At 43.0% G+C, this 25,778-nt stretch overlaps 1 long non-coding RNA gene across 1 annotated transcript in view; it reads right to left on the reverse strand.

Moving 5' to 3' along the window:
* Window positions 1–453: 453 nt before the first annotated feature.
* The window catches only part of LOC142465547 (uncharacterized), a 77,911-nt gene continuing 52,586 nt past the window's right edge, over window positions 454–25,778 (reverse strand). The window contains exon 3 of the long non-coding RNA XR_012787918.1: window positions 454–760. This is a non-coding gene — a long non-coding RNA (uncharacterized LOC142465547). The remainder of the gene's footprint in view (window positions 761–25,778) is intronic.

The raw sequence follows: 25,778 nt of genomic DNA on the forward strand, positions 1-25,778 counted from the left end.
CCATCTGGTCGGAGCATGAATTTGGTGCGGATTTGGTCCTATGGCGAAGATACATCGATGATGTGTTTTTTATTTGGAGAGGCAACAATGAGAATTTAGATCGCTTTCTGACATACATCAACAATAATGAGATTAATCTGGCTTTTACAACATGTATAGGGACTAATTCGGTAGATTTTTTGGATTTAACAATATACATAGAAGAGAACCACCTCAAAACCAAAACTTTCTTCAAGACAGTAGATTGCAATAATTATCTGTTAAGAACTAGTTGCCCCCATAGGAAGTGGTTAAAAAATATACCACCAGGGCAATTCCGCAGAATCAGGCGAAACTGTAGTGATGACCATGTCTACAAGGAACAGTCAGACATTTTAAAGAATCGCTTTATTGCAAAAAATTACGGCACAGACGAAATGAACAAAGCAATTAGGGAAGTAGGCCTGCTCAAACGCAGTGATATTTTAAAAACAAACCCACCGAAACCCAGAGAGGATTTTAACATTGCTTTCCTAACACAATACAGTCAAGATGCTGGGAGTATACAACACATTCTAAACAAACACTGGCATCTCCTACAGGGAGACCCTACTTTGAAAGAGCACCTCCCAGAAAAACCTAAAGTGATATACAAAAGGGCTGACAATATCAAAAGGCGGTTAGCACCAAGCCTTTTCCAACCAGGAACGGAGAAAGCTGGTCAGGAAGGGAACTGGTTGCCGAAAGCGAAAGGTTTCCACAGATGTAGTACCTGCAAAGTCTGCAAACAGGGTACAAAAGAGAAAATACAGTTTAGCTCGAACATAACAGGGGAACAGTTCAAAATTTCCCATTTTATAAACTGCAAGACAGAATTCGTAGTGTATCTATTGAACTGTCCTTGTGGACTCCAGTATGTAGGGCGTACCAGCCGACCCTTACGGGTATGCATACTGGAGCACCTAGGGAACATAAGGCGTAAATTAATGACACACAGTGTATCAAAACACTTTGCACTACACCACCAAGGAGATCCATCAGGCCTTGTATTTAGGGGCATTGAATTAGTCCCACCACACTGGAGGGGTGGGGACAGACTGACAACACTATCCAAAAAAGAAACATTCTGGATTTACAAATTGAAAAGCTTGGCGCCCAAAGGTCTCAATGTAGATATCGACATTGGAGCCTTTCTTTAATCTCTCCCGGTCATTTACTTTCTTTAATCTCTCCCTGTTCCCCTACTGATCATTCCCAATTCCCCCTCCCACTTTCACAATAGGAATCCACCTCGAACCTGCTCCTTTTGAATATACCGACTTATATCGTTGTGGCAACTTACCTCTTAGATTGCTTGACATACTGTATTGATGTATATTATTCCATCATTGATGATTTATCCGTGATGTATAAAAAAAATTTACATTTTTAAAAAAAAAAAATTATGACGCATTGTAATGATACAAATTTTATGATGAACCACTTATACGTTTGAGGCCATAGAGCCATCTACGAGAGGTTTATATCTTATTACTAAGACAAGGCCAGAATACATTTTTAACTGCAATCAATTGCACTTAGATGCCATCTAAAAAAAAAACATTTAGTTCCCCAGTTCTCTAGTTTGCCCACTAGAGGAGGCTATTGCCCAGAAAATTGGGGATAGCAAGTTTTCAATGCACTAACATCATTTTGAAAGAAATCTTTTGTGAATTTGTTCTGTTGTATCAAGTTCCCTATCCCAACGAACTTAGCACTCATTCTGTGAATAACAAAGTTATTTCCTCATATGATTGTATATACAACCAAAATCGCATTAACATCAAGTGTGGTGTAATATTATTTAAATAGAGGTTTGCTCTGAAACGATCTCTAAACATTCCTAGGACATTTAAGCCCACATGTCATTGTGATTCACTACATGTTAGCTGTAGCGTTTACCCACAAGAGGGCACTATTGCTCCCCAAATGAATGAAATGTTCCCTAACAATCAGCCATATTGAGGGATACCACTCTCCGGTTTCACTGGGAATATTGTTTTCAAGTTCTCTTTTGTATACACTACCCTGCTTCCCTGATCTATCATGAAATGTATGTACATACAACTAAAGCTGTACACTCTGTCTATATGCTGTTTACATCAGGAAGAACAAGCCATTCCCCCTCGCCCCTTTCCCCCCCTTCTTTGAATGGGCTGAAAGTGATTGATTTTTACGTGTTTTAAATTGTTTCTGTCTTTGTGACAACATATTGAAAGCCATTTAATACCTGTATTTACCTGTTTAACGGAGGGCTATTGAAATGTGAGATACCCAGCCTGGTCTCGGAATTATTTTTAATTTTTAATTTTTTCTTGTATTTTTTCTTGTATAACGAAATTTATTCATATGTATTTATATCTATTATACAGTATGCTATGTTGATCATCCGGCCGATAAGATTCTGAGGGATAACAATGAAGAACTGCTATTTAGAATGTCATGAGCAACCTTTTGCTCAATTGGAAGCACCGCAATAAGTGACCCTTGTTTCCGAAAGGGCTGAAAGAGACTGATACGTGTTTTTTAACTGGTATGATAGCATGTAGTACGGCACACAATACCTTTTTTAACCCATGCAGCAGTGTGCTCCAATTAATCTGAGGGAGACAGTAATTTAAGCGGGGGATAGAAAGCCAGGTGTTTACACTGTTTGTAATCAATCTATTAAACAATCAAGTCCCTGCGCCTATATATACCATGTACAATGAGCATCCGGCAGGAACCTGACGAAGCTTACTGCGAAACGCGTTGTTCCCTGCCGGAGCTCATTAAGAGAGGGACCCAGCCGACCGCTGGACATCCGGTGCAGATCCTCCCTTCCGGTTCCACTGCCGGACGCGTCAGTGAGAACGCAAATGGAGGAAGAGGTCTTGCTGGATGACCACGCGGCTGATGCTGGGCAGCAAGAGTTGCCATTCGTGTGAGTGTGTTCATTGTTTTTCATGTTTCATGTTTTAAACTGTTATCAATGAAGACTTTTATAGCCACTAACTCAGACTTTGCCCATCCTTTGGTCTATGGGCGCCTGGGAGAGGAGCCACTCATACACCACACCCACTGGGGGTAGAATACCGAGACGTATCCACATCACCTGAGCAGGCTGACATCACCCACTGAGGGAACAGGCTCACATTAGGCCGTGTGAGTCGTTTGTCTATTGTCACTCCGCTTCAGATGTCTGTACTTTCCCACCTCATCCATCGTTGAAGGTGAAGTCTCACACAAGCCCGTGTGAGTCACTGAAACTAATTGCTTATGTTTCATTTGCTGTATATTTAGTGGCATTCACTTATACCCCTCCCCTCCCCTCCCATCCCCCCCCCTTCCCCCCTCACACGTTGATGTATGCACTAATACTGTGTTTTATTTTATTTTTTCTCCATCATCATCTTGAGTTCCACGAGTTTGCGCTGACCATCTTCACACTCCAATTGCAAACATAAGAAGGACTCGGGGTTAACTTCTTCAAGGTCAAGCAGCAGCAAAACCAACAAAAAGGGCCAGTATACAATTTTATACGATTTTTTATCATTACACACTTTTTACATTTTTAATATATTTTTTAATATTTAATCATTCTTAGGCGTCTAAGTATTTTTTAGCCACATATTCTAGGGAGCGCCCCAGTTCCACATCCAGTGATCTTACAATCTAAATCATCAAATGACAAAGAAAAACCTCACATTCCAATCCATACATTGCATTTACATTGTATAAATGATGCATAAAATCTATGCACATATACATTCTGCAAATTAATGTTAACAATATCATTGCAAGCAAAATACAAACACTTCCAAACAAGTCAACTATTTTAACCAATCAAGTAAACAAAAATCAATTAGCAATCATTATTTACATCCCTAAACAATTGACAGTCCATCCCGAACAATGAAACAATTAACTAATTCACGCCTCGAGCAGAACAATTCAGCATGTGAAAAAATATACAAAGAGCCAACCGGAATACAAACTTTAAAACCAAGGCTAGCCCTGACCTCCCTCAAACACACAATACAATATCAACAATGACATCTATCTCATTTTAAAATACTTTAAACTCACAATAAAGCATAGCTGCATAGTCAAATTAATTTAAAACACATCAAATCAAGCTTTTAAAACAACATAATTTCTTACCCTGTATGTATATATCTCTCTAGACATATATACATACATACATACAGTGGCAAGAAATGATATACCACAAAAAAAAAATACACATGTTAAAAAAGCTTTTAAAAAAATTAACAAGTTAAATAAAATACATTTCTTTAGTTCACTTACCATTACTTGCCCCCACCGACTCCCGTTGCGCAGCTTACTCACGAACCAATCCACCAGGCACAGGAACCCATAAAATAAAAAACCATAAAATAATAAACATTAAACTAAAAATCCAAATCAATCCACGGGTCTTCTATTTGTAATCCATCTTTATCTTCATCTGTATTCTTCTTTCTTCTATCTTCTTCCGGGCGGGGCGGGGTCTGCTTTCCATCTTCGGCCACGCCCTAGTCTTCTTTCTTGTCCGAAGGTCCTTGCTCCGCGGCGTCTGGCTTCAAAATGAGACGACATAGGCTTTTAAAGGCCTATGATGTCACATTTTCATCATATGGTTCCCACGGCCCTGATTGGGCCGTGAAAACCATGTGTTTTGGCCGATAAAAATAAAAATGATGACATCACTTAAAGGCAATGAAAGCACAGCCAATCAGAATGGCTTTGCTTCAATTGCCTTTAAGATGACGTCATGAAAAGACACATGGCCGCCTTCACATGGTATGGTAGCCAATCAGAGCGTGGGAACTCCATCCCTACTCTGATTGGCTCTAGTATACCATGTGACAGGCTTGGGGGGGAAAAGGATGTGACGTCATTGAAAGCTTGTCACATGGTACTAGAGCCAATCAGAGCGTGGGTTCCTGTTCCTGTTATGGGTTCCTGTTCGTGGATTGGTTCGTGAGTAAGCTGCGCAACGGGAGTCGGTGGGGGCAAGTAATGGTAAGTGAACTAAAGAAATGTATTATATTTAACTTGTTAATTTTTTTAAAAGCTTTTTTAACATGTGTATTTTTTTTTTTTTTGTGGTATATCATTTCTTGCCACTGTATGTATGTATGTATATATGTCTAGAGAGATATATACATACAGGGTAAGAAATGATGTTGTTTTAAAAGCTTGATTTGATGTGTTTTAAATTAATTTGACTATGCAGCTATGCTTTATTGTGAGTTTAAAGTATTTTAAAATTAGATAGATGTCATTGTTGATATTGTATTGTGTGTTTGAGGGAGGTCAGGGCTAGCCTTGGTTTTAAAGTTTGTATTCCGGTTGGCTCTTTGTATATTTTTTCACATGCTGAATTGTTCTGCTCGAGGCGTGAATTAGTTAATTGTTTCATTGTTCGGGATGGACTGTCAATTGTTTAGGGATGTAAATAATGATTGCTAATTGATTTTTGTTTACTTGATTGGTTAAAATAGTTGACTTGTTTGGAGTTATCTGTATTTTGCTTGCAATGATATTGTTCACATTCATTTGCAGAATGTATATGGTGCATAGATTTTATGCATCATAAATACAATGTAAATGCAATGTATGGATTGGAATGTGAGGTTTTGCTTTGTCATTTGATGATTTAGATTGTAAGATCAGTTAGGATTATTAAAGGAAATTCATTGTAATGTAGTGTGTCTGTATGGAGAAGTGTTATTTGTAGTACAGTATGATTTTGATAACCCTTCTACATTTATTTGTATATTGGTTCATCATGTGTGTGTATATACTGTATATATATATATATATATATATATATATATATATATATATATATATATATATATATATATATATATATATATATATATATATGTATAGGGATTGTTATTATATATATACTGTATACTGTATATATACTGTATATATATATATATACGTATATTTATTTATATTCATGTATTTATTTATTTATTTAGATTTATGTATTAATTGTGGGGCTGCAGTGCGTGAATTTTTTTTATTGTGGGTAGCGGGGGTGGGTGAAGGGGGTGTTTGGCCCTTGGTGTGAGTTTAGGACTTGCGGGGGGTTGCGGGTGCACTTAACCCCTCATGACCGTAGCAGTTAATACCGCTACGGTCGTGAAGGGGTTAAGTGCACCCGCTACCCCCCCGCAAGCCCTAAACAACCACCGTTGGGGCTAATACCCCATTCACCCACCCCCAGTAACCACAATAAAAAAAATTCACACACAGCAGCAGCACAATTTATAAATAAATCTAAATAACTAAATATATAAATGAATATAAATAAATACATTTAAAATACATTTTTATTCATAGTGTAGATGTGTAGGGGGTCTCCGGAGCTGAACCGCTTTGGTTTTAGGTCTGGGGACCCCCTGTTCCCCGAGATACAGGCCCCTTTAGGGGGTGCCGGTATCCCTCTGCTTGGTTTACAGGCCACGGTCACGTGATCGGGACCTTTAAATGCAGAAGGATACCGGCACCTCATAAAGGGGTCTGTATTTCGGGGAGCAGGGGTTCCCCGGACCTGAAACCAACGCGGTTCAGCTCCGGAGACCCCCTGCACATCTACACTATGAATAAAAATGTATTTTAAATGTATTTATTTATATTCATTTATTTATTTAGATTTATTTATTTATTTTTTGTGCTGCTGCTGTGTGTGAAATTTTTTTATTGTGGGTAGTGGGTAGTGGGTAGCGGGTGTGGGTGTGGTTATTTACACGGGATCCCCCTCCCCACATTTACATACAAGTATACTGCAATCAGAAACACAGGCAGGGAGATTTAACCGACACAATAGGGGGAGGGGGGCTTACACAGATTAGTCAAAGCAGGGAAGTTTAGCAGACACAATAGGGGGAGGGGATTTACATAGATTACAGTCAAGGCAAGGAAGTTTAACACACACAATAGAAGGAGGGTTTTTTACATAGATTAGTCAAGGCAGGGAAGTTTAACACACACAATAGGGGGAGGGGTCTTACACAGGTTACAGTCAAGGCAGGGAGGTTTAACACACACATTAAAAATATGTATTTAATGTATTTATTGTTTATTCTGCCTTAACCCTTCATTGCCTTAGCGGCTATCAGCTATGGTAATGAAGCAGCATTTCCGTATTTTTAATAATATTTTGCAGGAGCAGGGGGTCCCCTGAGCATTAATTTCTGGCTCAGGGAACCCCCTGCTCACTGTACAATATTATTAAAAATACAGAAATGCTGCTTCATTACCATAGCACATAGCCGCAAAGGTTAAGAACGATTCTTTATTGATGTGTGTGTTTTATTTATACTGTAGATGTGCAGAGGGTCTCCGGAGCTGAACCGCTGTGGTTTTAGGTCCGGGGACCCCCTGCTCCCCGAGATACAGACCCCTTTAGGGGGTGCCGGTATACCTCTGCTTGGTTTACAGGCCGCGGTCACGTGATCATGACCTTTAAATGCAGAGGGATACCGGCACCTCATAAAGGGGGCTGTATCTCGGGAAGCAGGGGGTCCCCGGACCTGAAACCAACGCGGTTCAGCTCCGGAGACTCCCTGCACATCTACACTATGAATAAAAATGTATTTTAAATGTATTTATTTATATTCATTTATTTATTTATTTATTTAGATTTATTTTTATTTTTTTTGTGCTGCTGCTGTGTGTGAGTTTTTTTATTGTGGGTAGCGGGGGTGGGTGAAGGGGGTATTAGCCCCAACGGTGGTTGTTTAGGGCTTGCAGGGGGGTAGCGGTAGGGGCTAACCCCTTCATGACCGTAGCGGTATTAACTGCTACGGTCGTGAAGGGGTTAAGTGCACCCGCAACCCCCCCGCAAGTCCTAAACTCACACCAAGGGCCAAATACCCCCTTCACCCACCCCCACTACCCACAATAAAGCGGGCACCATGGGTTAACCCCTTCATTGCCTTAGCGGCTATCAGCTATGGTAATGAAGCAGCATTTCTGTATTTTAATAATATTGTGCAGGAGCAGGGGATCCCCTGAGCATTAATTTCTGGCTCAGGGAACGCCCTGCTCACTGTACAATATTATTAAAAATACAGAAATGCTGCTTCGTTACCATAGCACATAGCCGCAAAGGTAAGGAACGAGTGTTTATTTATATACTGTATGTGTTTTATTCATACTGTAGATGTGCAGAGTGTCTCCGGAGCAGAAACGTTTTTGTTTTAGGTCCGGGGACCCCCTGCATCCCGAGATACAGGCCCCCTTAGGGGGTGCCGGTATCCCTCAACTTTGTTTACATGTCGCGGTCACGTGATCGGGACCTTTAAATCCAGAGGGATACCGGCACCTCATAAAGGGGGCCGTATCTCGGGGAGCAGGGGGTCCCCGGACCTGAAACCAACGCGGTTCAGCTCCAGAGACCCCCTGCACATGTACTATGAATAAAAATGTATTTTAAATAATTTTTAATGTGCCGATGTTTGCGCAGAGAGAGAGCAGCGGTGCTCTCTCTGCTGCAAACACATCTCGCCAGGGGATGGCCTATAGTATCATTGATGTGCATATACAGTACTGTATGTGTATTTTAGGGGTTATAGGGGTTGTTGTTATACAGTATATACTGTATATATACAGTATATACTGCATTACAATTCATGAATTTCTCGGCTTCAAAGACAACAGCTCGCAAACGCCCCCATGCGTTTTTACATGGCATTGCAGTATTGCAGCCAGCGGGAATAAAATGCTTAAATCACGGGCGCGATATAACGCAATACACCCCGGGAGAAAACGTTACTAAACCGCTCATCACCGGGATATTCCGAAATTCGCGGAACTAGCCAACTTCGAATAAAGTTGGTCACCACTGTATAAATGTCCATTTTTCATGTATCTCCATGTTTTACAAATGTTTTGTAAATGTTTCTCCGATTTCAATCTGTCAGTAGAATTTAATAAAGGCTGCAGTATGTATTATTCATGATTATTTTTATCTTTGTATTTTTTTTCCCTGATAAAATACAATAAATATTTATTCACATTCCTGGTTATCATAATCATTGACAACAACCACACCCCTTCCCCCCCCCCCCCGAAAATATAAGAATGAATGAAAAAACAACATGAATCAGTTAATGTTTTTTTTACTCTACTTTTAAAGCCTCTAAGGGTTGGGGGGAGGGTGTGTGATTACACGCAGGCGCACTGAGGCTTTGTAGCTCAGCTATGGACAGATTAAGAACACAATGGCAATATTCAGAACATTAACGACTCTGTGGAGAGAGGGGGTTGGGTGGGTGCGTGACTCATGCGCATTAAGCAGCAAGGGCTGAAGGATTGGTTGTGCTGCAGTTCAAAGAAATAACTGATTCCGTAGAGTACAGTACTGTAATTTCAAAAGGCAGTTCATCATAATCATAATAATTTGATCAATAAACCCCCAAATACAACCCGCAAATACAGTACATAAAAAGCAAGTCACTTTAACTCCCTGTGCCTCAGGCACCAAAAACTTTTTTTTTTACTGCCAGCCCGCAAAGCCGCAAGATCGGCAACATTGTCAAAAAAGAGCAATGATCGCTCAATTGGCGTGGAAACTAGGGCCTCGGTCAAGTTCACGGCCAATTGGCGTGGGAACTTCTGTTCTAGGGCACCTAGAAATAAAATTAATTTTGCCTATAGATGTTAGGAACCCCCTCACTTGACCCCAACAGGGTCCGACCAGTAATGGCAGCGAGAAAGGGTCACGCCGGTGAGGAGGGTCCTATCATTGACCGTAATGGCGCAGAAAGCTGCTTTGAAACGGCTAAGTCAGAATGAGCAGAAACCTGGCACCCAAATTTTTTTTATTTTAAATTTCTTTCTTTCTTTAAAATTCTTTTTGGTCGGGTCACTCACTCAGGTACAGTAAGCAAGCAGTGGTGGGCTAAGTTACAAGCGCATGCGCAGCAAATTACTGCTGTCAAGCAGGAATGTGATTCAAACCAGACACACGTTCAAAGGAATGGTGTGGGAGAGATGTAATGTGTGCAATGAAATCAAGTTAAAAACAAATTTATTGGGAGAGATCCTCAATTAAAATATATGGTCCTCAGTACATAAATCCTATGTTAGCGGCGAATTAAAAATAAGGTGGAGGAAGGGTAGACCAAAAAGGAGTATGTATCCCAAATAAATTCTAGGCTACTGTAGCTCTATACCCTCTAACAGGGCAGGTAAGTACTGTATATGCAATGATACAGTGTATGGTTTCTAAATGTTTCTAAATGTTTGATACAGTGTGTAGCACTGACATGTGAAAGGAGATACAATATTGCCAAAAGGGCTACTCAAACAATGTCAGAAGCGAGGGTTCCCTTTACACTGCTACAGTACTGTACACGCCTATGCATTTGAACAACAGTACCGTACAGCAGCACAGCACGCAAATGCATGTACTTTAAATATGCAATTTTACTATTACTGCGCGCGGACGCACAGACTGTGTACTGACGTACTGTAGGTTGAACCGCGAAGGTATTAGACTTCAAAGACAACATCTCGCAAACGCCCCCATGAGTTTTTACACGGCATTGCAGTATTGCAGACAGCGATAATAAAATGCTCCGGGCGAAAACGACACAAAACCGCACATAACCGGGATAATCTGAAATTCGCGGAGCTAGCCGAGGTAGAATAAAGGTTGTCGCCACTGTATGATGTCGCCAATAGAGAACTCCTCGCCATCAAGATGGCTTTGCAGGAGTGGCACCACCTCTTGGAAGGCTCCCGCGAACCGATTGCTATTTTGACAGATCATAAGAATCTTCTCTATATAAAAAGTGCACGTCGTCTAGGATCTCGTCAAGCCCGCTGGGCATTTTGTTTTCAAGATTTAATTATACTCTATCGTAAATCCCCAGCACGAAGAACATAAAAGCTGATGCCTTGTCCAGACAATTTTCCCCTGAAGAAAAATCCGAAGAAATCCCAGAAACAATTGTACCTTCGAAATGCATAGTCTCCGCCAACTCTTTTGATATTCTTGAAAAGATCGTAGAAGCCCAGTCATAGATTCCGAGTGGTCTAGAGGTACTGTTGCGGCCGAGTTTATTCTTACCTTTGCCCGGTCTCGGCCGCAACAGAAACCGGGCGCGCGCCGAGGTGTCCCGGGCGCGCGCCGAAGCCTCGGAGGATCAGTACTCCTATCAGGGTTTCCCCCTCCCCTCTCTGGGTCCGCCGGGTCCCCCAGAACCCCCCACCGCAATCCCCCACATCGCGGGACACCAGGGCTCCATCGGGGGCTCCATCGGGGAGCCCTGGGCACGCGCGCCATGCGCGCACGCTCCCGATGAAGCGTGACCGCGCATCGATGACGCGCGGCACACCGAGGGAAATAAACGAGCAAGCCGGGAAACCTCCCGGCTTGCGGCTCTAGCCAACTAAGGATAAAGTGTGTCGCCACTATACCAGAAGGAACCCTTTATGCCGCCCCCAAATTTCATCAGAAGATCTTGGAATGGGATCACTCCGTCCGGTTAGCCGGCCATCCTGGCTTCAAGAGAACTTTGGATCTCATTAAGCGCACCTTGTGGTGGCCTAATATGGCAAAACTCATTCACGAATTTACACGCGCTTGTCCAGTTTGTGCACAGAACAAGACTCTTCATCAAAAGCTTTCCGGGCTACTCATGCCTCTTCCAGTACCTGATCGTCCATGGTCACATATTTCGATGGATTTTATTGTAGATCTTCCGCCCTCCAGAGGTATGACTACCATTTTGGTCATAGTAGACCGATTTTCAAAACAGGCCCATTTTGTTCCCGTCAAGGGTCTTCCCTCCTCTCCAACCCTGGCAGATATTTTTACCAAGGAAGTGTTTCTTATCCACGGGATCCCTATATCAATAGTTTCTGACCGAGGATCGCAATTCATATCAAGGTTTAGGCGTGCTTTCTCCAAGAGGCTTGGTATGGCCTTATCCTTCTCTTCAGGCTATGATCCCCAAACCAATGGGCATACTGAGAGACTTAATCAAAGCCTTGAACAGTATCTACAATGCTTTATTTCTGATACCCAAGATACTTGGGTTGATCTGTTACCATGGGCGGAATTGGCTTCCAATTCTCTCCATAATGAATCTCTGCAAGAATCTCCGTTTTTCGTGAAATACGGCTTTCATCCAAGTCGGCTTCCAATCTCCAACACTCCTTCAGGAGTGCCAGCAGCCGATGAACGGGTAACCACGCTACAGAACTCATGGATCAAGATCCAATCCGCACTGCTTAGTGCAGCTCAGAAGTTCAAGTCTCAAGCAGATCATCGTCGTCAACAGGCTCCCAATTATAAGCCAGGAGACCGAGTCTGGCTTTCAGCAAAGAATATTAGACTGAAGACTCCTACCCCGAAATTGGCGCCTAGGTTTTTGGGGCCTTTCTTGATTCAGGAACAAATCAATCCTGTCACGTTCCGTTTACAGTTGCCTCCATCCATGAATATTCCCAACGCGTTCCATGTATCCCTGCCCAAATCTTTCATTCAGAGCAATCGCTTCCCTGCAAAAACCCGTAAACCCAACCCTGTTACGGTCCAAGGACACTCAGAATTCGAGGTACAGTCCATCGTGGATTCCCATATATCCAGGGGAAAAGTACAGTTCCTTGTACATTGGAAGGGCTATGGTCCAGAAGAGCGTTCCTGGATATCAAGGGAAGATATTCATGCTCCAGCTCTACTCAATCGCTTCCACAAGAAATTTCCACAGAAGCCTTGGATGGATCGTCCTGAGGTCGATCCTGAAGGGGGGGGTACTGTAAGGAATCGGGGGCAACATCCCTTGCGGCGTGGCCCCTCCTTAGCCACTACCAGTACTGCAGCAGCAGCTGCCCCTGCCCCCCGTCGCTACCCATGCCACCGCCCAGCGCATACCTTGAACTCCGCTGCGGCCGCCATCTTGGATTCTGGCGCTGGTGATACAGAGCGCGCACTTCCTTCAAAGGGTTTATAGCGCGCCCATTATGCCTGTCTTCGCCCCCCGCTCGGCGTGGGAGTCTTCACCATGTCTCCATCACTCTCAGCTGTGCTCTACTACTTCCTGGTCTCTCAGCCACTCACAAGCAGCTCCTCGACACGCCCCCGCCATGCCCCTCGTCCGGATTGGTCACTGCCGCTTTAAATATCCTGCTTTGCTTTCACTTCCTTGCTCTGCATAGCTCCTTGCTACCTGTGTTGCCTGGAACCTGTGTCGTGCTCTCTTTGTGTTTATTTCCTACAGCTATTGACCAGGCTCGTCTGAATACCCCCTCTGGCTCCTGAACTCGGCTTTCCTACAGACTACTCTACCTCTAAGACCCTCGGACTCAGCTACGGATTTTGGCTACGGAATTTTCTATATCCTCGGACTCGGCAAGTACTTGACCATTCTTTATCTACATCCAGGCCTGGCTACGCTACTACACCACATCCCGGACACGCCCCCTTTGCTGTCGGTGGGTATACTCTACATCCCACCTCAGTACAGGGGACTGGTCTGGTCTGGGGCTGCACAGCGTGACACCCATAGATTAACCTGCTTCTGCCTGACTTAACAGGACATAGTAGATATACTATGTGGGGATAGAAAGGTACTGTCACAGTTGTGCTTGCCACAAACCAGGACCAGACCGCGGGGCTAAGGTGGGGTTGTAGAATCACCGACCTTAGCCCGCGCAGACTGGTCTGGAGTGCGTAGTTCGTAGTCGTACATAACAGGGTCGGGACTGGAGAGAGCAGTGTAGTCAGTGGGCGAGCCAGGGTCAGGATAGGAGACATTAGGGTGAACGTTATCAAAGCGTAGTTTTGGTAACAGGAAGTCAACTAGGTCCCGCTTCAGCATAGTAGCTGCAGGGAGAGAGCGGGTTCTGCGTGTGCGGCGACCATGGCCCATGGTACCGGTCTCCGGAAGGGGTAGACAGGCCGGAGTGGGCACACCGCCGGGCAGCACTGGTAAACTAATGCTTCAGCGCAGGTGTCCAGAACGAGCCTGTGCAAGGAGAGAAAGCTACAGACCTCAGGACTAGTAGACCGGCCTCTGCTAAGGGAAGGGCAGCAGGCCTCAGGAAACAGGGAGATGAAGTTACGCTGGAGATCAACCGCTTCAGCACAGGAACCAGGACATGGCCAAGGACAAGCGGCACCAATAGTTGATTAAGTATACCAGGGCGACCCTCCGGACAGACAAAGTCTTTGCTGAAATCTGCACGTAGGAATTTGGGAGGATCTTCTCCTCCAGATATTTTCTAGGTAGTGGTCAGCGAGGGTATAGGGTGGGTGGGGGTATTGCCAGGTATGGGTATGGAAGATGACAAGGCAAGCAGTAAACCAGGCTTAGAGACCGAAATCTTGGGGTACGTACTGAGTATTTTCAACACAGAGGAAATAACAGGAGCAACAGAAGGTTCGCAGAGGCAGAGAAGCAATCAGCAGTGGAGCTCCAAAATACTGTAGAAACCTCAGAGAGAGGTAATATTGTCTGGGAAGTAAAGATCACAAAGTCAAAGGCAGCGTGGAAAGTTTTAGCGACAATAGGGAGAGAAACCCCATATTTAAAGTCATTCTGAGGTACTTCAGGAACCACCGTATGGTCAGTGAAGAGAAACTGCCCTCCCGCACTGGGGACTTGGAGTACGGCAAGGGTTACTTCAGATAAGGCATCAGAGTCCGAGAAAGGTATGCTGGTGCTTACAGAGATTAGAACAACCGCGTGGGGCGGACAACGTGCTGCAATGAACTCCAAGGGCATCATACTTGTCATGGAGTGGGAGTAGGAATAGGCTCTGGGGCTTTAATATCTGGAACTTGAGAATCAGACAGAGCAGGGGCAGCGCGTAGAGGAATAGAATCCGGAGCTGGAGCCTGAGAATCTATAACAGGAACATCTAGCACTGCAGGGACACTGGTAGGAGGAGAACTAGCGTCAGGAGCTGGTACCTGGGAATCAGTGACGGGTAGTGTGGGAGTAATGATGGGAGTTAGAGAGACAATAAGCGGTAAATTGGAACTGGGGAAACTCTTAATGGCAGAAACCTTAGAAGAAAAAAGAGTCTTATATAAAACTGCAAGGACCCTAACAGGGGTACTAGTCATGACAAAATCAGAAGTAAGTATGTTTACTAGTGCGAAAATTCTGATAACGGAACTACTAGTCAGTGATGTGGGTGTCTGGGTTTCACTAGTGAGAAAATCAGATACAATGGTAAGTGACTTAGAAGCAATCACGGAAGTTCTAGGTTTGCTGGACATGTGCAGGAGTTTTAATTTCAGCCCAGAGTAACCCAACAGATGCTGGAGCACATTTAGATGCAGTGCTAAGGGACTCAGGTTTAGCAAGGGAAGGATAACAAAATGACTCAGATTTAAACACCTGAGTTTGTAATGTAGACAGGGTGGTCTCTGACTGTACTAAGGGGTTAACGACAGATACGCTTATCTCTGGAGGGGTTGCTTGGACAGAGGCATCAGGGGGACCAAAAGCAAGGACGGCCTTTATGGGAAGAGATTCTGAATCTAAAGGAAGAATTTTACCTCTCTGAGTAGTGGGACCGACAAGGCAAATTTCAGAGAGGGGGGAAACTGTGTACAGGCTTCTAGCTAGCACATAAGAAAAAGCATCACTTTTGCGTGGGAGCAGTGTGTTAGCACAAATTTCTGGGAACTCAACAACTTGAGCATCAGGAGGGGCATAAAGACCACTGTTCGCTTTTAACCCTAGTGTTAGAGAAGAGGAGAACACAGACAGTACAAGGGGGGCAACCACAACTGTGCTGGTCTCTGAAGTGGGTACTTGGGAAGAAGTGTCTGGGACACCAGAAACAACTACAGATTCCATTACAAAGGGACTATGTGCTGAAGCAGGGATCTCAGCTCTTAGAATGACAGACTGGGTCAGCGAAATACCTGGGAGTGGGGATTCTGTGAACAGGCTTAGGGAAAAACCTGGTTCCTGAATACATTTAAGTGAAATCAGTATTTTAGGAGAAGTTTCAGGGAACATGACGGGGAAACTTGAGCTGAAGCAGGGGGATTATAGCAAAGAATATCCAAGGACTCCGCAACCTTAGGGGAGACATTCAGTGCAACCTTTGCTGTCAGACTTGGGGGTTCATTCTCAGATGCTAGAAAGGACGTATTAGCCTGAGGGTGGCAAGGATTTACAGGGGTAAATGCAGATGGTACCTGAGAGTCAAAAAGATGGAGATTTGCCACTGAAATTGGGGACACAAGGAGTTCCTCCTCTGGATCCAAGGACGTGACCTTGGCTGGCGAACAACAGGGAATTACCAAAGGAAACTCATAGGGCTGCCCCGCTGGGGTTAATACAGGAATGACCTTGGGAACAAAACTTAGGGATTCTAAGTTAGAAATTGAGGGTAGAAGGGGTTCATTCTCAGACACTAAAGCCATAGTTTCGGCTTGGGAAATACACGTATACTCTATAGGAACCTCACAGGGCTGATTGGCAGGGGTTAACGTAGACATATCCTTGGGGTCTAAGTAACAGGAGGAGCAATCAGGGCTAGAAACCGTGGCAGTTTCTACCTTAGGGGGCAGTGATAGTGGGACAGTTTGGTCATTTCCTGGAGCGGGAGGTACCCCCACAGGTTTAGCAACAGGACTGGCAGTACAGGGGAAGTGATTAGAAAGAGTGTAGTCAGCGAGGAGAGGGTCCTGTACTCTTATGGAATCGTCCAAATCTTGGGACAGTTTATGGATCGTATCTTGAGCCTGAACCCGTGCCCTAGGATCTGCAGTGGCCCAGTTTAGGGTATGGAGATGGGAGGCCAGGTTTTGTTTTGACTCTCGAAGGCGCTGGGACGTGGTAAGGATTTCTTTACGGAGCTGTCTTTAATAAGTGGTTAAACCTTCAAACATGAACTGACTTTCAGGCAGGGGCAGTCTTTCATACAGGTACTGGTTTTCAAACTGGGACTGGTCCGCAGGCCGGGACAGGATTTCAGATAGAAACAAACCAACCCTCACCACAGAGCGGTCCGGGTTTGTGGGGCCCAGCATACTGTCACGGTTGTGCTCGTCACAAACCAGGACCGGACCGCAAGGGCTGAGGTGGGGTTGTACAATCACCGACCTTAGACCGCGCAGACTGGTCCGGAGTGCGTAGTTCGTAGTCGTACATAACAGGGTCGCGACTGGAGAGAGCAGCGTAGTCAGTGAATGAGCCAGGGTCAGGATAGGAGACATCAGGGTGAACGTTATCAAAGCGGAGTTTCGGTAACAGGAAGTCAACTAGGTCCCGCTTCAGCGTAGTAGCTGCAGGGCGGGAGTGGGTTCTGCGCGTGCAGCGACCATGGCCCATGGTACTGGTCTCCGGAAGGGGTAGGCAGGCCGGAGTGGGCACACCGCCGGGCAGCACTGGTAAACCAATGCTTCAGCGCAGGTGTCCAGAACGAGCCTGTGCAAGGAGAGAGAGCTACAGACCTCAGGACTAGTAGACCGGCCTCTGCTAAAGGAAGGGCAGCAGGCCTCAGGAAACAGGGAGATGAAGTTATGCTGGAGATCCACCGCTTCAGCACAGGAACCAGGACACGGCCTCTGCAATTGAGAGAGAGCAGCAGGCCCCAGGAACCAGAGACAGGCCTCTGCTGTGGGAAGGGCAGCAGGCCTCAGGAAACAGGGAGCTGAAGTTACGCTGGAGATCCACTGCTTCAGCACAGGAACCAGGACACGGCCTCTGCAATGGAGAGAGAGAAGCAGGCCCCAGGAACCAGGAACTAGGAACATGGACTAGGAACAAGGAGTGTTCCAGGACTGCACAGGTCTGTAAGGCAAGGTAAGCAATAAACCGAGGTGTGGATTCCTTACAGGTACAACAAGGGACTTATCCCTGTTCAAAAATGTGCCTCTAATCCAGCAGTGTGGTGGTCAACTGCTAGTAGATTACAGGTGTCAGCAGTGTGGTAGGTTAACTGCGGGCTGACTACAGGTGTAAGAAAAGCCTGCCTCTGAGACAGGAAGGAGAAATTCTTCCTGAACTCATACGTGAGCTGAGCTAACCCAGGAAGCAGAAGGAGCAGAGATCCCTGAGTCTCACAAGTGGGACTGAGCGAGGAAACAAGTGATTCAAGTGTTACAATGCTAGGTAAAAACCATCTCAAACCCCTCTCATTGAAGCTTTTGCTGTGTGTATTATAGTATATGCAAGTGATACAATGCTAGGTAAAAACCATCTTTGAATCCTGTTTCATTCTACCCTTAATTAAATTAAGCGTTGACACCTAGGCAGGGAACACCCTGTGTAGATAGGGTGACCAGTCGTCCCGGTTTTGCCAGGACAGTCCTGTTTTTTTCTGGGCTGTCCTGGGTGACGGCCCGTCCCGGAAATGTCCCGGGGTTTGCCCCTGGTTCCGTGCGCGAGTTGGCGGCGGTGCACGGGGGCAGCGTGATGAGTATGCGGCGGAGTATGCGTACTGACTGATCTGTGTGGTTGATTTGAAGTGCTGGTTGGTTAAAGTGTGTGCAGTTAGAACCAGAAGGAAAGGAAGTACTGGGTATACTAGCAGGGGTGGCTGTTTTTGGGGAGTGTGCAGTGGGTTAATCTATTTTTAAAGTGTGCTGTAATTTGAAGCCTGTAACTTTTTTTTCCCTTTCACCTGCCTGAGGCAGAGTGGGTGTGGTTGGTTAATTGGCTGGCCTAACACACCTGCAGTGGGTGGGGTTAGTTAATTGATAACCTAAAACACCTGGTGGGTGTCCCTATTTAAACAAAGGCTTCTAACGAATCCTGAGCTTGCGTGTACTGACTGATCTGTGTGGTTGATTTGAAGTGCTGGTTTTCACCTCAATGAAGAGGCATCTTCTGTGCTAGGGGGGAGAATGCTAAAAAGGTTGGAGGAGATTTTAAACTAGGATGGAGGGGGGAGGAGAATGAAACAGATAATGAACTAAATGGAATAGATGAGGATACAAGGTGGTATGGAGGTAGAATGAGGGCAAGTGCAAGTTTGAAAAGCAGTGAGACACCCATAGTAAATACAGATAATACTAGAAAACTTCTAAAGACTAAACCAAGTGGGAGCAGAAAGGAAGGAGCAGATAAGATAATAGTACAGGCTGAAAAAAAAAGTTAAATTCATGCTTGCTAATGCAAGAATCCTGACAGATAAAATGGGGGAGCTTGAATTAATAGCTGCAAGGGAGCAGTATGATATCATAGGAATTACTGAAACATGGTGGGATAAAACTCATGACTGGACAGTTAATTTAGAGGGTTATTTTCTTTTTCGGAAGGATCGAACAAATAGAAGGGGAGGTGGAGTATGTTTATATGTTAAACCAGATCTAAAACCTATTATAAGGGTTGATGTCTATTAAGGGAATGATGAAAATGTAGAGACTTTGTGGATAGAAATTAGCAGTGGAGGTAAAAGTATAAAGAAAATGTTTGTGGGAATATGCTATAAACCACCAAATATCTGTGAGATTGAGGAAGCTAAAATACTTTTGCAAATAGAGAAGGCATCAAAACTGGGTCATGTTTGCATAATGGGGGGATTTTAATTATCCAGACATAGACTGGGGCAATGAGATTAGCGTTACAACAAAAGGAAACAGGTTTTTGGGGGTGCTTAAAGACAATTATATGACCCAAATTATTGAGGAACCAAACAGGAGAGGGGCAATACTGGATTTGGTCATATCAAACAATGTAGAAGTAATAACAAATATTCAAGTCCTGGAACATTTTGGTAACAGTGATTATAACATGGTCTCATTTGAAATAAATTATCAAAAAATAGAGTACTTGGGTTAAACAAAGACTTTAAACTTTAGAAAGGCAGATTTTAATAAACTGAGGTCTAATCTAGTAGTAATACAATGGGATGATGTTTTTGCAGGGAAAAATGTAGAAGATAAATGGGCAGTCTTTAAAACATTGATAGAAAAGCACCCTTATCAGTGTATACCTTTGAGTAAGAAGTATAAAAGAAATAAGTCAAAACCAATGTGGCTAAATAAACAGGTAGGGGAGGAAATGGACAAGAAGAGGAAGGCGTTTAGATTCTTTAAGTCATAAGGGACAGAGACATCGTATCAGAATTATAAGGAATGTAACAAAAATTGCAAAAGGGCAATCAAATTAGCAAAAATGGATAATGAAAAAAGGATTGCAATAGAAAGTAAGGTCAACCCAAAAAAGTTCTTTAAGTACCTTAATAACAAAAAAATGAGAAAAGAAAATATAGGACCCTTTCAGTGTGAGATGGGTAGGCAGATTATTGGAGATAAGGAAAAAGCTGAGGTATTAAACAAATTCTTTGCCTCTGTGTTTACCAGGGAAGAATCAAGTTCAATAGTAGTGCCACAGGAGGAAGCCACAACCTCCATATTAATGAACAATTGGTTAACTGAGGAAGAAGTTCATAAGCGACTTGAAAAAATTAAAGTAAATAAGGCACCTGGCCCCGATGGCATACATCCAAGAGTTCTCAAGGAGTTAAGCTCAGTAATAGCAAAACTATTATATTTAATATTCAAGGAGTCAATTTCCACAGGCTCAGTACCACAAGATTGGCGTAAAGCAGATGTGGTGCCTATATTTAAAAAGGGAGCTAGATCACTTGTTCACTTGATAACTTGTTTATTAATGACCTTGAGTTTGGGATCAAGAGCAAAGTCTCCATCTTTGCTGATGATACTAAATTGTGTAAGGTAATAGAATCAGAGCAGGATGTAATTTCTCTTCAGAAGGACTTGGAGAGACTGGAAATGTGGGCAGGTAAATGGCAGATGAGGTTTAATACAGATAAATGTAAGGTTATGCATTTGGGATAAAAGAAAATCCAGGGATGGGAGAGAAGGGAGGGGAAGGGGACTGGGGGGTGCTCCCGCATCAGCAAAGGTATAGGAAAATGTAGATGGGCGTATTAATAAGACCAAAAGCTGGTGAAAAAGGGGATGAGGATAACTATGAACAAACACACGAAAGATTCCCCCTTGAATGCACTCAGATGGGTCAGTAGTGGTGATATGATTAGTACATTAAAAACCTTTAATCACATATAAAATGATATTGTAAAGAGGGACAGGGTAAACATAGTCCAGGACCAGTCCCTATTGGCAAACCAAAGAATCTTCCTGCAAACAAATACACGGAAGATAAATACAGATAGCACTACGTCAAGACGCAGTGGGCCAAATGGCAAAGGTAGTCACCCATATTTGCCTACAGAAAAGGTACTAATCCAGATAGTGGATGTCCTTATGTCTAAAAAATCAGCAACCTTGACGGATGCAGGCTGCTGATACTGAGTCTGTAGGGGTGAATAGCTTAAAATGAGCCGGTCCAGTAGTAAGGACCTAATATAAATGGCCCACACTGGGGTATGATGTAGTGTAAATCCAGAAACGGTGTGAAATACACATAATCAAAAACAACCGAATGGTGTACATAAAAAACACATACCCGCACGTAACTCTACAGATGTGAGTATGGTACTTAACATAATGGTGTAGATTCCTGTCAAGGGCAAGCACAAAATGTGCTATTCTAGTGCCCTGAGGCACGGTTCAAAGACCGTATCCAGTTAAAGCCTCTACAACATTGTGACAAGTTGCACAGAAATCATACATATAGAATAGATTCAGAACAGCTTCAATAGGTCTCATGGTGAGTGATGTTACTGATACTGCGTATTGGAATGACAGAAGGATAGGGTATGCATGAGAGTAGTTGTATATGGTGTGCTAGTACGTAGGTAATTATAGCTAACTATACTAACATGCACACGTATATCACTAGGTAGTGGTGTACTAAAGGTAAACAAGTAGTACCCGTATGAGTTGATAAATGTAAGCCCCGTAGCCTTACAAATAAGTAAGGTTGCCTTGTGTGTTGGTGTGGATGTATGCACAAGGGCAGGCACTAAATGACCTACAGTGTCCGTGGAGAGGACACACTAATAGGATCGCTGCCGGGTAGAATCAGAGACTTATCCTGTCTCTCGGCAACTACACCTCAGTAACCCGCCTCCACTTCCCCTGACAGCGGGACCCGGTGGAGCAACCCACAGATATGCTGAACAGAACATCACAAGCTAAGTGAAATATCCTATTAGTGTGTCCGGTGGGACTCTCCACAGACACTGTAGGTCACATGGCCAAGTAGAGGCATTATACCCTCTCCACACTGCTGTACTTGTTACAGCTCTACTGCTTTGTTTGGACACCATTGTAGTCCATCTACATCTGTATGTGGTAGTAAAGTGTTATTTTGTAGTCCCCATAGCACAGGCGTGTTACTTCTTGCCTGGGAAGTATATACTGTACTTACCTTCACCTACATCACCAGCTAAGGTTTCACGTTTGCAGCACTACTATTGCAAACACTTCGTGTGTTTGACCATTGTGCTGCAGAGGCTATAACTAGATACGGTCTTTGAACCGTGTCTCAGGGCACTAGAATAGCACATTTTGTGCTTGCCCTTGACAGGAATCTACACCATTATGTTAAGTACCATACTCACATCTGTAGAGTTACGTGCGGGTATGTGTTTTTTATGTACACCATTCGGTTGTTTTTGATTATGTGTATTTCACACCGTTTCTGGATTTACACTACATCATACCCCAGTGTGGGCCATTTATATTAGGTCCTTACTACTGGACCGGCTCATTTTAAGCTATTCACCCCTTCAGACTCAGTATCAGCAGCCTGCATCCGTCAAGGTTGCTGATTTTTTAGACATAAGGACATCCACTATCTGGATTAGTACCTTTTCTGTAGGCAAATATGGGTGACTACCTTTGCGATTTGGCCCACTGCGTCTTGACGTAGTGCTATCTGTATTTATCTTCCGTGTATTTGTTTGCAGGAAGATTCTTTGGCTTGCCAATAGGGGCAGGTCCTGGACTATGTTTACCCTGTCCCTCTTTACAATATCATTTTATATGTGATTAAAGGTTTTTAATGTACTAATCATATCACCACTACTGACCCATCTGAGTGCATTCAAGGGGGAATCTTTCGTGTGTTTGTTTATGCATTTGGGATGCAAGAATAAAATGGCGACTTACAAATTAAATGGAGATATATTGGGGGAATCCTTGATGGAGAAGGATTTAGGAGTGCTTGTAGACAGCAGGCTTAGCAATAGTGCCCAATGTCATGCAGTAGCTGCAAAGGCAAACAAGATCTTATCTTGCATCAAACGGGCAATGGATGGAAGGGAAGAAAACATAATTATGCCCCTTTACAAAGCATTAGTAAGATCACACCTTAAATATGGAGTACAATTTTGGGCACCAATCCTAAGAAAAGACATTATGGAACTAGAGAGAGTGCAGAGAAGAGCCACCAAATTAATAAAGGGGATGGACATTCTAACTTATGAGGAGAGGCTAGCTAAATTAGATTTATTTACATTAGAAAAGAGGCGTCTAAGAGGGGATATGATAACTATATACAAATATATTCAGGGACAATACAAGGAGCTTTCAAAAGAACTATTCATCCCACGGGCAGTACAAAGGACTCGGGCCATCCCTTAAGGTTGGAGGAAAGGAAATTTCACCAGCAACAAAGGAAAGGGTTCTTTACAGTAAGGGCAGTTAACATGTGGAATTCATTACCCATGGAGACTGTGATGGCAGATACAATAGATTTTTTCATAAAAAGGTTGGACATCTTTTTAGATGGGAAAAGTATACAGGGATATACCAAATAAGTATACATGGGAAGGATATTGATCCAGGGATTCATCCAATTGTTTTCTTGGGGTTGAGGAGGAGCGCTGAATCTCGTGATATGTAAAAAAATAATAAATATATATAGTGCAGATGGTAATTCACTGCTTAAACAATGTAAAACATAAGAAATGAACTCACAAAAATCCTATAAAATCACTGCATGTCAGAGATCCTTCTCTCTCTGACTGGAGCCCTTTGTGTTACTGGAGTCTGTATCCTCTCAGTGAAGTGGATGATATGAAAATAAAGAAAACCACAAATAGTGCAAATAGTATGAACTATACAAATGTATTATGCACAGGTAATCAGGAAACTCACATTTTCCATTATAAAGTTGGGTGGTGGAGAGAACCGCCGATAGAAGCAGGCTGCTGTTCGGTGCTTCACTTTCCCCTCACAGTGTAGTTCAATGCCAATCTATGCCGTCGCGTCACTTCCGGTTTCGCGTCACGTCACTTCCGGTTTCGCGTCACGGGTGAGGGCGGGAAGCCAGAATGGGAGTGATCTCAGCAGTGGTTTGCCAGTCCTTCCAGGCGCAGAATCTCTCTAACTCTACGCGTTTCGCAACAGCTTCGTCAGGAGTACAATTGTATGGGTGTGCTCTAGTGTAATATATAGGCCCATCAATTAATGTAGAGAAAAATATGGTGAAAGTTAACCCCCTCAGCGCTCACACATAGCGCGAGGTCCAAAGCCCCTACAGTGAATAGATACATAAATACATGGCTAAATAATCTTTATTAAACTAAAAGAAGATAAAATGTAAAGTTTTTTAATTCTGAACATATTGGTGTAAATAAAAATATTTCTGAATAAAGTATACACGCTAAAATGTTTCTATATGCTGTTTCCTAAAGATACACTGGCTGTGTATAGAAGTGAAGAGGTAGATGAAGGAAGGAAAAAGAAGATAGACATAATTATTAATCATGATACATTCTTAAACAAAAAGACATAAATGTCTTATAGATTATAATCAAATAGATCATAAGAAGGAGGGACATGTTCTTAGTAAAATATACCCATACATTACATAAATATAAATTTATAAATGTGTTTGAAGGACAGTTTGAAATATTGATAATATTGATAATAGATGTTATAAAATACATTATAAAATTTCTTTAAAATATAAAATAGATAGTATAGTATGCATGCTATTTAATATTTAAACTAGAAAAGCACCAATATCTATATCTACATTGAGACCCAAGTAAACACCTCACATAGGGATTATACAGTAAGAACTGGAGCAATACCGAAAGATAAGAGACAAATAATGCAAAAACATACGACCAATAATCACAGATTTTCTGAAAAAGAAACATCATCTAACCACATTCCACATAGGGAAAATGTTTTTAAAAAATGTAGAGAGATCTCTAAAGAATTAGCTAAACCAGCTACACAAACCCCTTTTTTAGAATCAGACCAGTTTCTAGACCTATGGGAAACATCGAACAGATTCATTCCCTTAGAGACAATAGAAACGAACAAAAGTCAGAAAAAAAGAAGGATAGAGGAAAAAGAGGAGGAAGAAGAGGAAGACGAAACCTATTAAGACATGTCGATCAACCAAACTATGACAACATTTTTAATTTGAGTTCAGTGCAATTAGATGAAACACAAAAAAGTGTGATCTCCAAAGGTTTAACCTTTGCACCAAGTGTCAGGTCAAATACTTTTCAATTATTTATAGACGCTAACTTATTTTTAAGGAAATTGACCATACAGAGGCACTTTTTACACCAGTCATCTGTGAATTCTGATCTAAGGAGTTCAGATGAACTATTACCTTTAAATCGCAGGGATAGCACTTTTAAACACACAGATCTGAAATTAAGATCCACTTTTTACCCAAGCCACAATAAAGGACATTTTTTAGAAGTTTTTTACCAAATGGTTTTAGCTGATTTTAATAAGTTTGAAGCCACCCAAGATTATAGCAAACAAAATATGACTAGAAAAGAGAGGGATGCTCTTAGAAGTCTGGTTAAAAATGAAGAGTTAATTATAAAACCAGCTGACAAGGGAGGTGGAGTTGTGGTTATGGATC

This window comes from Ascaphus truei, chromosome 14 (genome assembly GCF_040206685.1).
Source record: "Ascaphus truei isolate aAscTru1 chromosome 14, aAscTru1.hap1, whole genome shotgun sequence".
Classification (NCBI taxonomy): domain Eukaryota; kingdom Metazoa; phylum Chordata; class Amphibia; order Anura; family Ascaphidae; genus Ascaphus; species Ascaphus truei.